Below are 13689 nucleotides of genomic sequence, written 5' to 3'. Positions count from 1 at the left end.
ATGGTAGACAAAAATACAGGCATTTATAGATATGAGCTTTAGGAATAAGGTATAAATCGAAAGAGTAATCCTTCCAGATACAGCAACAACATACATCAGCATCACCTCTGATCCTCTTTTTAAAGAACAAGCTCTTCACATATCACAAATTGGTATTTCACAGATTAACCACTTGCCTTCCAGGGAAATTACCCCCCTTCCTGACCAGCCCATTTTTTGCGATACGGCGCTGTGTTACTTTAACTGATAATTGCATGGTCATGCAATTAAATTTATGTCCCTTTTTCCCACAAATAGAGTTTTCTTTCAGCGGTATCTTTTATTTTTTGCGCTATAAAGACCAACAATTATGAAAAGAAACCAATATTTTTAACTTTTTGCTATAAAGCATATCCAGTAAAAAAATGTAAAAAATCAAATTTCATTATAAATTTAGGCCAAAATGTATTCTGCTACATGTCTTGGCTAAAAAAAAATCCCAATTTGTGTAAATTAATTGATTTACATGAAAGTTATAGCGTCTATAAATGGCGGTATATATACTGGAATTTAAAAAAAAAATTTTTATACTACTAATGGCAGTGATCAGCGATTTATAGTGGGACTGCGGCGGGCATTCTGACACTGGGGGGGACTGACTAACTGCCACTGACATCTTAATGGCACTAATACAGTGATCAGTGCTAATAAAAAGCACCGACACCATACTAATGACACTGGGCAGGAACTGCCATACTGTCAGTACGTTCAAAAGACTCTTGGAATATGTGTATTCCAAGAGTCTTTTGATCGTAATGACAATAAAATAATATCAGTAAAAGCTGGGTATTATAAATGTTAAGCAAGACATACATAGATCGAAATGTTGCCAGTTCAGCAGAATTCAGATGAATTTCGGTCTGTGTGTGACCCCCTCCGTTCGACAGAAGCTGATCGTTAGATTGGCTTCGGTTGTACATCACTGCTGGAAAAAATGTATTCAATCAGCCAATGCCACCAGTGGCTGCAGCTCTGATCAGTGTATTCTAACAGTGGAGAAGTCCCTGCTGTCAGAATACAATAGCACAGTAGGAGGAGATTCCTGCATCCATCTCACTTGTGTGGATGCAGAAATCTATCAGGTTTTTTTTTCATTCAGCCAGCTGGTTGAATGAAAAAAATTTAGTGTGCCCACCCACAATTTACCACAATTATAACATTCAGCCTTTAGCAATCTAACTTTCTTTCTGTGCTGTACAGCTATTACTAACAAATCTCAAACGATTAGCATCAGAATGTCCTTTTGTATTAATTGTTTTGTAAAGTTTTCCTACCTGTTTATTACATACCAATAGTAGACCGCGGCCTGGAACCGGCCCAAGTGACAGTTCTAGTGACAGTTCTGTCTGGACTGTGGCTCTGCCACTGTCACAGCTGAATGTCTTCCCTTTGGCTTCCCACTTGGCTGCTGATGCCATCCTCACAGCGGGCGGGGCATGAGGTGCTGCAGATGGGGACAGAGAGCAGGAATCTTTTCATATTAACAAGCTTGATAATTACCTGCTATTCACTATATCTGGTCTCCCACAGTACACAAAACATGGAAATGCAATTATTTTAGTAAATATAAACTGCTAAATACCATTCCTCATCAGCAGTTAGAACAGTTTTGTTATTTCTTTCAGTGTCCAGCCGAGCACTGGTTAAAGCTTGTAGGAGCAGTTTTCATTCTCCTCTCACTGCCCTATGATATTGCATAACCCATGTCTCTCTGTCTGGGCAGTGCTGATTGCCCTGTGCTGATCACATGCATTCTCCCAAGAAAAAGAAAAAACTCACTAGCAGTACACATCAAACAACTGAGCATGTGCAGAGTGTCCCCGGGGCTGTGTTCTATCAGGAGATGAAATGGGAAATGTGGAAGAAGGGGAGGATCAGAGAAGACAGGATAAAACATCCTTTTTACACAATTTAGAGGATTAACACCTTAAGTTCCACGGTGAGTATAACAAGCATGCTTTTACTGCATATACAGACTGAATTTATTGTTGTGGCTTTAGTAACACTTTAAGATAATAACTTGAGCAGCTTCTCCCTCAGTCCAGATCTGCATCTCCTCCTGCCTCCTGCCCTGTTGATAGGATGGCTTTGGTGGCTGGCCAGGACCCCCAAGACAGGACACCCCAAGATGATTGGTGCATCTGTCCTGCTAAAGGTACCATAGGACTGTGCAGGGGAGGCTTGCATTAAAAGGGGCACTGTTTTATGTTAAGGGACACTGCATTATTAAGGGGCACTGTGTTTTGTTAAGGGGCGCTGTGTTTTGTTAAGGGCCACTGTGATGTGTTAAGGGGAACTGCATTATTAAGGGCGCTGTGTTTTGTTAAGGGGAACTCTGATGTGTTAAGGGGAACTGTGTTTTGTTAAGGGCCACTGTGATGTGTTAAGGGGAACTGTGTTATTAAGGGGTACTGCAATGTGTTATAAAGGAGCACTCTGATGTGTTATAGGGGCACTGTGATGTGTTATGGGGCACTGTGATGTGTTATGGGGCACTGTGATGTGTTATGAGGCTCTGCAAAGTGTTATAAAGGGGCATTGTGATGTGTTATGTGGGCACTGTGATGTGTCATAAAGGGGCACTATGATGTGTTATGGTGGCACTGTGACATGCATGGCTTTAAGTACCATTTCTATGCTGATGACACACAAATCTATTTTTCTACTCCTCGCCTCACCCCTTCAGTCTCCTCTCGCATTACTAACCTGCTAAGTGACATAGCAGGATGTCACTCCACTTCCTCAAACTAAATCTTTCCAAAACTGAGCTCATACTATTCCCTCCAGCCCGTGCCCCCTCCCCTGACTTCTTCATCAAGATCAATAATACAACCATCAGTCCCTCCCCTCATGCCAGGGTAATAGGTGCAATCCTAGACTCCCATCTGTACTTCCAGCCCCAAATCCAATCAATGTCCAAATCTTGTAGACTTCACCTCCGGAACATCTCCAAGATACACATGTTCTTAACCTCTGAAACCACTGAGCAACTTATTATCTCCCTTGTTATCTCTCACCTTGACTATTGTAAGTCCCTCCTCATTGGCCAACCTAATTGCAGGCTATCCCCTCTTCAGTCTATCATGAATGCTGCTCCACCTTACCAACCGTTCCATATCTGCCGTCCCTCTCTGCCAATCCCTCCACTGGCTTCCCATTGCCCAACGAATAAAATTCAAAACATTAACAATAACATATAAAGCCATTTATAACTCTGCCCCAAGTTACATCACCAATCTTGTTTCCAAATATCACCTAAACCATCGTCTCCACTCCTCCCACAACCTCCTGCTCTCTAGCTCCCTTGTCTCCTCCTCCCACGCTCATCTCCAGGACTTCTCCAGAGCCTCCCCCATCCTCTAAAACTCCCTACCCCAATCTATCCAACTATCACCTATTCTGCCCACTTTTAGACGATCTCTGAAAACCTAGCTCTTCAGAGAAGCCTATCCATCCTTCAACTAATAACGGAATCTTCTATTCCTCCTACCAGTTCATCCCCCACAGTTATTACCTTTTGTACCACCAGCCCCTCCCTCTTAGATTAGAAGGAGCAGGGCTGATTCTGTATTGAACTGTATCATTTTTGTATTGTCTCCCTTTACATTGTAAAGCTCTAAGCAAACTGTTGTGTTATGTGTGTATGATGTGTTATAAAGGGGCACTGTGATGTGTAAAGAGGAACTGTAATATAAAGGGGCACTGTGATGTTTAGTGAGGGGATGTAAAGGGGACTTAAAGGTGATGTGTTATAAAGGGGCACTGTGATGTGTAAAGAGGCACTGTGATGTGCAAAGAGGCACTGTGATGTCTAAAGGGGCACTGTGATGTGTAAAGAGGCACTGTAATATAAAGGGGCACTTGGATATGTAAATGGGCGCTGGGATAAAAAGGGGCACTGTGATGTAGAAGGTGCTGCGTTGTGAAGGGGAACTGAGGACACTGTGTGACTGCTTTAAGAAGCGGATTTAAAAGGGACTGAAAGGTGAAAGGTACACTAAAAACAATGATGTACAGGGGGGATCATGATGTATTATAGCGCTAACATGAGATTCGTACCTCTGGAAATTTTACTGGCCGGACTTCTGTAAAATTGAATTCAAGACCCCTGTTCTGTTTTTTTTGCAGTTAAAAGGCTTTTACCGTTGCAGTAAATGTGTGATTTGGATAAAAAAGGAAACAAAAAATTGTAAATTTCCCCTCAATGACCACTAATAGAGAGTATTAATTCATTTATATCTTGTGAATCTAAATATGTAGTGTATCTTTTAGAATGTTCTTGTCACAAACAGTATGTGCGCAGGACCACGAGTAGGTTGAGAGATAGGATAATGGAACACATCTAAAATATCAAGACAGGTTTAAAAAAACACAGTTTGTCTGTTCACTTTAGAGAATTCCATAATAGAGACCCTAAGGCTGGCCATACATTATACAATTATCTGGAGATTTTTGGTTTAGATTTACCAAAAACCATATAATAGGAGGACAAACCTAAGCAACACTTTCAGTTGTATCCAATTAGGCAGGCCCTTGCACTACACAGTTGAAGGTAAATCTAAAGGAAATTGGGCAGAAAATTGGAAGATAATTGTATAATGTATGGCCAGCCTTAAGGCCTAAAATTTGTGGTCATTGACAAACTGAGACTGAATTGGAGGGGCTATCACCGAACAATAAAAATATCTAAAATGGAGATGAAGTGGCTTTATGAGTTAAAGTCCTATTTTCTATTCGGTGTGAATGTCAATTGGGACAATAATTGTTTCATCGACACTAGTTAACTCAACCGCTAATAGAAGTGCAATTTTTTAATAGACATGTGTAAAATGAAATTTTATTTTTCTTTCCACAGGTGTATGGACATACATATGATCAATGCCAGTTTTTAATTTTGGAGGTAAATTTTGTAGTAAGAAAATATAATATTGACATTATATCAGGATTTTTCTCTCTTTCCACATAGTTTGTTATTTTATTCAAATTTAATTTGTTTTGTAGAAATATATTTATCTTTGTTATCTGTTTATTGTGATATGTAGCCCATTTGGAATGTTTATAACATCACATTTAGTTTAATTTGGTTATTATATAGTTCATATTTGGTACTCTCCTATATGGATTTAATATCTTGGAGGGTTATTAAATTTTTTTATATAAACATTTTTTTTTGTATAAATACTTTTATTTAAATAAAAAGTTATTTTATACGATTGTGGCGACGTTTTCATAGGTGCCTTTTTCCTTTGGACCACTAGAAAATGGCATGTGAACAGGTATTTTGATTGACCATTAGATTATGACGGCCGTTTCATAGCAAGCTTTTTTGGCTACTTGAAAATGGCGCCTGAATTTGACCATTGGTACCCAAACAGAAAGTTATGCATGGAATTTAAGATTCCGATCTTGGACTACAACAAAATGGCACCAATACCAGAAGTGATTTTGTACACTTCCGATTATGGACTACATAGATATGGCTGCTATGCACATTTGTTTGAAGCTCCTGAGGATGCGCATTCATGCAAAACTCCTATATAAGTGATTATAGCAGCATTTGGAAGTGCTTTTTATTGATTTCTTGTTGAAGTTTTACTTTGGATCATCAGTAAACTGCTACACTAAAAGTACTTTTTTTTTGGTGGTTCTCTACGGAAATTGTGATGTTGACACTGACCTCCGATGAAATGTTGGAGAGGGTAAGCTTGCAATTTACCTATTCAGGTGAGGGATTACCACACTGATGTTCTTTCTAATTTGTGGTGGATGCTTCAGATTTATCCTCATGTTTAGAGATGAGCGAATCGAACTTGGCGAAGTGGAATTCGTTTCGAATATTAGGAAAATTTCTCCGAATCCGAAAATTAGCAGACTTCGGATGCGCGAATCAAAATTTTTCCAAAAATGGCGGCGACATGTGCGGCGACGGAGCGGGGATCTCTGGGAAGGCGCGCAGACAAGGTGCGCTGACCCATAATGCATTCATTCATGACATGTGATCGCATTAGCCAATCAGCAGCCAGCCAGCCAGCACTGTGTAATGGTCGAGCTATAAATTGCTGCCATTTTAGAATTCTCCATTAGCCTCCAGTCATTCAAGAGAGACAGACCTGTCTGTATTGAGGGACAGAGTTAGGGCCACAGAGACTTTAGGGCCACAGAATCGTTACTTAGGGACACAGGACCATTACTTAGGGACACATAACCGTTACTTAGGGACACAGAACCGTTACTTAGGGACACACAATCGTTACTTAGGGACACAGAACCGTTACTTAGGGACACAGAACCGTTACTTAGGGACACAGAATTGTTACTCAGGGACAGACACAGAATTGTTACTCAGGGACAGACACAGAATTGTTACTGAGGGACACAGAATTGTTACTGAGGGACACAGAATTGTTACTGAGGGACACAGAATTGTTACTGAGGGACACAGAATTGTTACTCAGGGACAGACACAGAATTGTTACTCAGGGACAGACACAGAATTGTTACTGAGGGACACAGAATTGTTACTGAGGGACACAGAATTGTTACTGAGGGACACAGAATTGTTACTCAGGGACAGACACAGAATTGTTACTCAGGGACAGACACAGAATTGTTACTCTGGGACAGACACAGAATTGTTAATGAGGGACACAGAATTGTTACTGAGGGACACAGAATTGTTACTGAGGGACACAGAATTGTTACTCAGGGACACAGAATTGTTACTCAGGGACAGACACAGAATTGTTACTGAGGGACACAGAATTGTTACTGAGGGACACAGAATTGTTACTCAGAGACACAGAATTGTTACTCAGGGACACAGAATTGTTACTCAGGGACACAGAATTGTTACTCAGGGACAGACACAGAATTGTTACTGAGGGACACAGAATTGTTACTCAGGGACAGACACAGAATTGTTACTGAGGGACACAGAATTGTTACTGAGGGACACAGAATTGTTACTCAGGGACACAGAATTGTTACTGAGGGACACAGAATTATTACTCAGGGACACAGAATTGTTACTCAGGGACAGACACAGAATTGTTACTGAGGGACACAGAATTGTTACTGAGGGACACAGAATTGTTACTGAGGGACACAGAATTGTTACTCAGGGACACAGAATTATTACTGAGGGACACAGAATTGTTACTGAGGGACACAGAATTGTTACTCAGGGACACAGAATTGTTACTCAGAGACACAGAATTGTTACTCAGGGACACAGAATTGTTACTCAGGGGCACAGAATTGTTACTCAGGGACAGACACAGAATTGTTACTGAGGGACACAGAATTGTTACTGAGGGACACAGAATTGTTACTCAGGGACAGACACAGAATTGTTACTGAGGGACACAGAATTGTTACTGAGGGACACAGAATTGTTACTGAGGGACACAGAATTGTTACTGAGGGACACAGAATTGTTACTCAGGGACAGACACAGAATTGTTACTGAGGGACACAGAATTGTTACTGAGGGACACCGAATTGTTACTCAGGGACAGACACAGAATTGTTACTCAGGGACAGACACAGAATTGTTACTCAGGGACAGACACAGAATTGTTACTCAGGGACACAGAATTGTTACTGAGGGACACAGAATTGTTACTGAGGGACACAGAATTGTTACTCAGGGACAGACACAGAATTGTTACTCAGGGACAGACACAGAATTGTTACGCAGGGACAGACACAGAATTGTTACTGAGGGACACAGAATTGTTACTGAGGGACACAGAATTGTTACTGAGGGACACAGAATTGTTACTGAGGGACACAGAATTGTTACTCAGGGACACAGAATTGTTACTGAGGGACACAGAATTGTTACTCAGGGACAGACACAGAATTGTTACTGAGGGACACAGAATTGTTACTGAGGGACACCGAATTGTTACTCAGGGACAGACACAGAATTGTTACTCAGGGACAGACACAGAATTGTTACTCAGGGACAGACACAGAATTGTTACTCAGGGACACAGAATTGTTACTGAGGGACACAGAATTGTTACTGAGGGACACAGAATTGTTACTCAGGGACAGACACAGAATTGTTACTCAGGGACAGACACAGAATTGTTACTCAGGGACAGACACAGAATTGTTACGCAGGGACAGACACAGAATTGTTACTGAGGGACACAGAATTGTTACTGAGGGACACAGAATTGTTACTGAGGGACACAGAATTGTTACTCAGGGACAGACACAAAATTGTTACTCAGGGACAGACACAGAATTGTTACTGAGGGACAGACACAGAATTGTTACTGAGGGACACAGAATTGTTACTGAGGGACACAGAATTGTTACTGAGGGACACAGAATTGTAACTGAGGGACACAGAATTGTTACTCAGGGACACAGAATTGTTACTCAGGGACAGACACAGAATTGTTACTGAGGGACACAGAATTGTTACTGAGGGACACAGAATTGTTACTCAGAGACACAGAATTGTTACTCAGGGACACAGAATTGTTACTCAGGGGCACAGAATTGTTACTCAGGGACAGACACAGAATTGTTACTGAGGGACACAGAATTGTTACTGAGGGACACAGAATTGTTACTCAGGGACAGACACAGAATTGTTACTGAGGGACACAGAATTGTTACTGAGGGACACAGAATTGTTACTCAGGGACACAGAATTGTTACTCAGGGACACAGAATTGTTACTCAGGGACAGACACAGAATTGTTACTGAGGGACACAGAATTGTTACTGAGGGACACAGAATTGTTACTCAGGGACAGACACAGAATTGTTACTCAGGGACAGACACAGAATTGTTACTGAGGGACACAGAATTGTTACTGAGGGACACAGAATTGTTACTCAGGGACACAGAATTGTTACTCAGGGACAGACACAGAATTGTTACTCAGGGACAGACACAAAATTGTTACTGAGGGACACAAAATTGTTACTGAGGGACACAGAATTGTTACTCAGGGACACAGAATTGTTACTCAGGGACAGACACAGAATTGTTACTGAGGGACACAGAATTGTTACTGAGGGACACAGAATTGTTACTCAGGGACAGACACAGAATTGTTACTGAGGGACACAGAATTGTTACTGAGGGACACAGAATTGTTACTCAGGGACACAGAATTGTTACTCAGGGACACAGAATTGTTACTCAGGGACAGACACAGAATTGTTACTGAGGGACACAGAATTGTTACTGAGGGACATAGAATTGTTACTCAGGGACAGACACAGAATTGTTACTGAGGGACACAGAATTGTTACTGAGGGACACAGAATTGTTACTGAGGGACACAGAATTGTTACTCAGGGACACAGAATTGTTACTCAGGGACAGACACAGAATTGTTACTGAGGGACACAGAATTGTTACTCAGGGACAGACACAGAATTGTTACTGAGGGACACAGAATTGTTACTCAGGGACAGACACAGAATTGTTACTGAGGGACACAGAATTGTTACTGAGGGACACAGAATTGTTACTCAGGGACACAGAATTGTTACTCAGGGACACAGAATTGTTACTGAGGGACACAGAATTGTTACTGAGGGACACAGAATTGTTACTCAGGGACACAGAATTGTTACTCAGGGACAGACACAGAATTGTTACTGAGGGACACAGAATTGTTACTGAGGGACACAGAATTGTTACTCAGGGACACAGAATTGTTACTCAGGGACAGACACAGAATTGTTACTGAGGGACACAGAATTGTTACTCAGGGACACAGAATCGTTGAATTAAAGAGTATGTCAGACAACACGCAGACGAGTGGCAGAGGAGGCAATGTTTTAGGAGCGAGCAGACGTGGCAGCAGAGGAAGGGGTCGAGGCAGCACTAGTCGCAGCCAGAGGCCAGTGCTCCCGGTGTCATTCAGCGGTCGTGTCTCCACCGACAACCCTGCCGTCAACAATTGGTTGGCTCGGTCGTCTTCCTCTTCCCAGGTCACCTCTGACACCTACAGCCAACGGTCGGTGGGTACGTCAGACACAACCGTTAGTTGGCATGGCCCGGGAGCAAGCCCACTGAAATCACGTGTCCTCTACCTGCCCCTGTCCTTTGGTGTTCCCTCACCAAGCGAAGTATCGCATGCTGTGGGCTGAGCCCCACTGTACAGTGAGGAAGAGCTAACAGAGGGCGGTCAGGAACGGGGGGAGACATCCGCCTCTTCAGCAGCCAGGCGAAGAAGTACTGGCGAGGAGAGTGGCTCGGTAGCCGGTCTAGAGACAGGTCTGTCTCCTGACCCACACGCAGCCGAGGGGGCTAGTAGTGAGGCGGAGACCCTAATTGATGATGATGAGGCTGATCGCACTTGGCAACCTCGTCGTCATCAGGCTATTGCTTCCGCATCATCAGGAGAAGAGGGTGCCAGCTTGGCAGCGAGCAAAACAGTCGGTGGGTTGCCCAGGAGGCAGCAGGGTCGCAGCAGTGTCAGTGGAGGCAAACGGCCACGGAGTAGAGCACCAGCTCCACTGCAGCCTACCACCACGGCCAGTAGTGGTGCCAGTGTGCACGGAGGAAGTAGCAGTCAGCCAGTGAGGAGTAGCGGGGGCAAAGTTTCCTACTCGGCGGTGTGGCAATTTTTCATCAAGCCGCCCGAGGAAGTAAACGTAGCCGTATGTCGACTATGTGGCCAGAAAGTCAAGCGTGGCCAGGGGGCCCATGTTGGGACTACAGCGTTGCGTCAGCATATGCAGCGTCGCCATTTGGTGGCCTGGGAAAACCGTGATAAAGATACGGCGGTTCTGCCTGCCCCAGCCCCCGCTCCATCACCCGCTCCGTTACTTGCTCCGTCACCCGACGTCAATCGCCCTCTATCAGCTAGTCAAGGCTCCAACACCTCTGCTGAGGGGAGTTGTCGCTCGTTGGCATCTTCCGCTCATTCAGATGCTCCTTCTCCTGCTACTCCTCTTCACGGATTCCGTCAGCAGTCTTTCTTGGAATCCGTTTCCAAGAGACAACAGTTTGCGAGCACGCACCCGACGGTGCAGAAGCTGAACGTCCTCCTGTCCAAGTTGCTGGTGCTGCAGTCCCTCCCTTTCCAAGTGGTGGACTCAGCACCTTTCCGAGAAATGATGGCTTGTGCCGCGCCGCGCTGGAGAGTGCCAAGCCGGCATTTCTTCGCCAAAAATGGCAGTATCAGTCCTGCATTCACATGTAGAAGAGATGGTGGGCCAGTCTTTGAACATGTCGGTCTCTGCCAAAGTGCACGGCAGCGCCGACGTGTGGAGCTGTAACTACGGTCAGGGACAGTACATGTCATTTACAGCCCACTGGGTGAACGTGGTGCCGGCACAGCCGCACCAGCAACTTGGACAGGTCACGCCGCTTTTGCCTCCACGTTTGCACGTCCTTGGTCCAGCAAAGATGTCCGCCTCTACCACCTCTTCTTCCGCCGTGTCCTCAGCCGCCACCCCCGTGCCAAGTCCCATTACCCGACCGGCATATCACATGTGCAGGGCTCAACGGTGTCACGCTGTGCTGCACCTGGTATGCCTTGGCGAACGTAGTCACACAGGGGAGGAACTTCTGAGTGTAATGAACAGAGAAATCGACAGATGGCTGTCTCCGCGCAAACTGAAAATCGGAACCATGTTGACCGACAACGGAAAGAACATGGTGTCTGCTCTGCGTCAAGGAAGGTTGTGCCATGCGCCATGCATGGCTCACGTGTTCAATCTGGTTGTCAAGCGGTTCCTAAAATCCACCATCCCACTGCAAGACATCCTTAAAATGTCACGTAAACTTTGCATGCATTTCAGCCATTCCTACACCGCAAAGCACACCCTCCTTGAGCTGCAGCGGCAGAACGGAATTCCACAGCATCGCCTGATCTGCGACGTTGCAACAAGGTGGAATTCAACCCTACATATGTTAGACCGCCTTTACGAACAGCGAAAGGCCATCACCGATTTCCTGATGTTACAAGCGGATAAAGGTACTCCCCTGTGTAACTTCGATGTCAGCCATTGGCACCTCATGCGTGACACCTGCCGCTTGCTCAGGCCCTTTGAGGAGGCCACGCTATTCGTGAGTCGGCAGGACTATGGGATGAACGACGTCATTCCTCTGTTGCACGTCCTGGAACAAATGCTGTTAACAATGGCTGGTCAGGGTGCGGTAGACGTGGCACACAGATCTCAACGCCACATGACCCCTGTGTGGGCAGGACAGGAAGAAGAGGAGGAGGTAGAGGAGGACATTGGTGCTCAGGAATTATTGAGTGAAATGGGTGGTTTTTCCACTCAGCGGACAGGAGTGGAGGAGCAGGAGCATCTGGTAGAGGAGGAGGAGGAGACAGAGGACCCAGACGCACCGTGGCAGTATGCTGTGGAGATGGAGGCAGGGAGTCCCTCGCATTCCTTGGCACAAATGGCCCATAGCATGCTCGGTTGCTTGCGTAGCGACAGCCGAATAATAACCATCAGACAGAGGGATGACTTTTGGCTGTCCACCTTGTTGGACCCTCGCTACCGTTCAAAAATGGTGGCCTTTTTCACACCTGCTGAGAGGGAGGCCAAAATAACGTACTATAAAAACCACCTATGTAGTCAGTTGGTCTCTGCCTTTCTGCGCCAACGTCCATCCTCAGACACTGTGGGCCCTGTGCGCTCGCGTTCCGCTGCCATGGCAGCAGGGGAGGGGTGGGGTGGTAGGAGCAGTGGCAGCTCCACCAGCAGCAGCTGCCTCAGTCTGCAGTCGATGATGAGTAGCTTTCTTCACCAGCGCAGTGAGGAAACTACTAACCAGCCGCAGCAGCAGCAGCATCAGGTGGACCTGGAGCAGGACCTCAAACAACAGGCTCGGGCCTACTTGGACAGCACCCTGCCAACCGAGGTAGACAATCCCCTTGACTACTGGGCAACGAAACTTGACCTTTGGCCCCAACTAGCTGAATTTGCCCTTGAAAGGCTGTCATGCCCGGCCAGTAGCGTGGCATCGGAGCGCGTGTTTAGTGTGGCAGGAGGTATTGTAACTCCGCGGAGGACACGACTGTCCACCCAAAGTGTGGAGAGACTCACCTTTGTGAAAATGAATCAGGCGTGGATTAGTCTGGATTTCAAACCACCAGTTCCTGACACATCTCCATCGCCACACTCTGCCATGTGCCACTTTCAGGTCTCCTCACACTGCTGGTGGGTTCCATTTTGTCATAGGGTTGGCAGATTACGGCCCTCCCATTGCTGCCGCCAGGCCCGTAATCTGCCATGGGCCCCCGTACCGACTCCTCATGCTGCTGCCAGGTCCAGAGTGTCTCATGGGTCCCTGTACAGCCTCCCATTGCTGCTGTCTCCATCGCCACACTCTGCCATGTGCCACTTTCAGATCTCCTCACACTGCTGGTGGGTTCCATTTTGTCATAGGGTGCTGGCAGATTACGGGCCTCCCATTGCTGCTGCCAGGCCCGTAATCTGCCATGGGCCCCCGTACCGCCTCCTCATGCTGCTGCCAGGTCCAGAGTGTCTCATGGGTCCCTGTACGGCCTCCCATTGCTGCTGTCTCCATCGCCACACTCTGCCATGTGCCACTTTCAGGTCTCCTCACACTGCTGGTGGGTTCCATTTTGTCATAGGGTGCTGGCAGATTACGGGCCTCCCATTGCTGCTGCCAGGCCCGTAATCTGC

Source organism: Staurois parvus, unplaced genomic scaffold, assembly GCF_062004578.1.
Source record: "Staurois parvus isolate SC_StPar_1 unplaced genomic scaffold, SC_StPar_1.0 ptg000502l, whole genome shotgun sequence".
NCBI lineage: Eukaryota > Metazoa > Chordata > Amphibia > Anura > Ranidae > Staurois > Staurois parvus.
Note: the sequence above shows the minus strand (reverse complement) of the source record.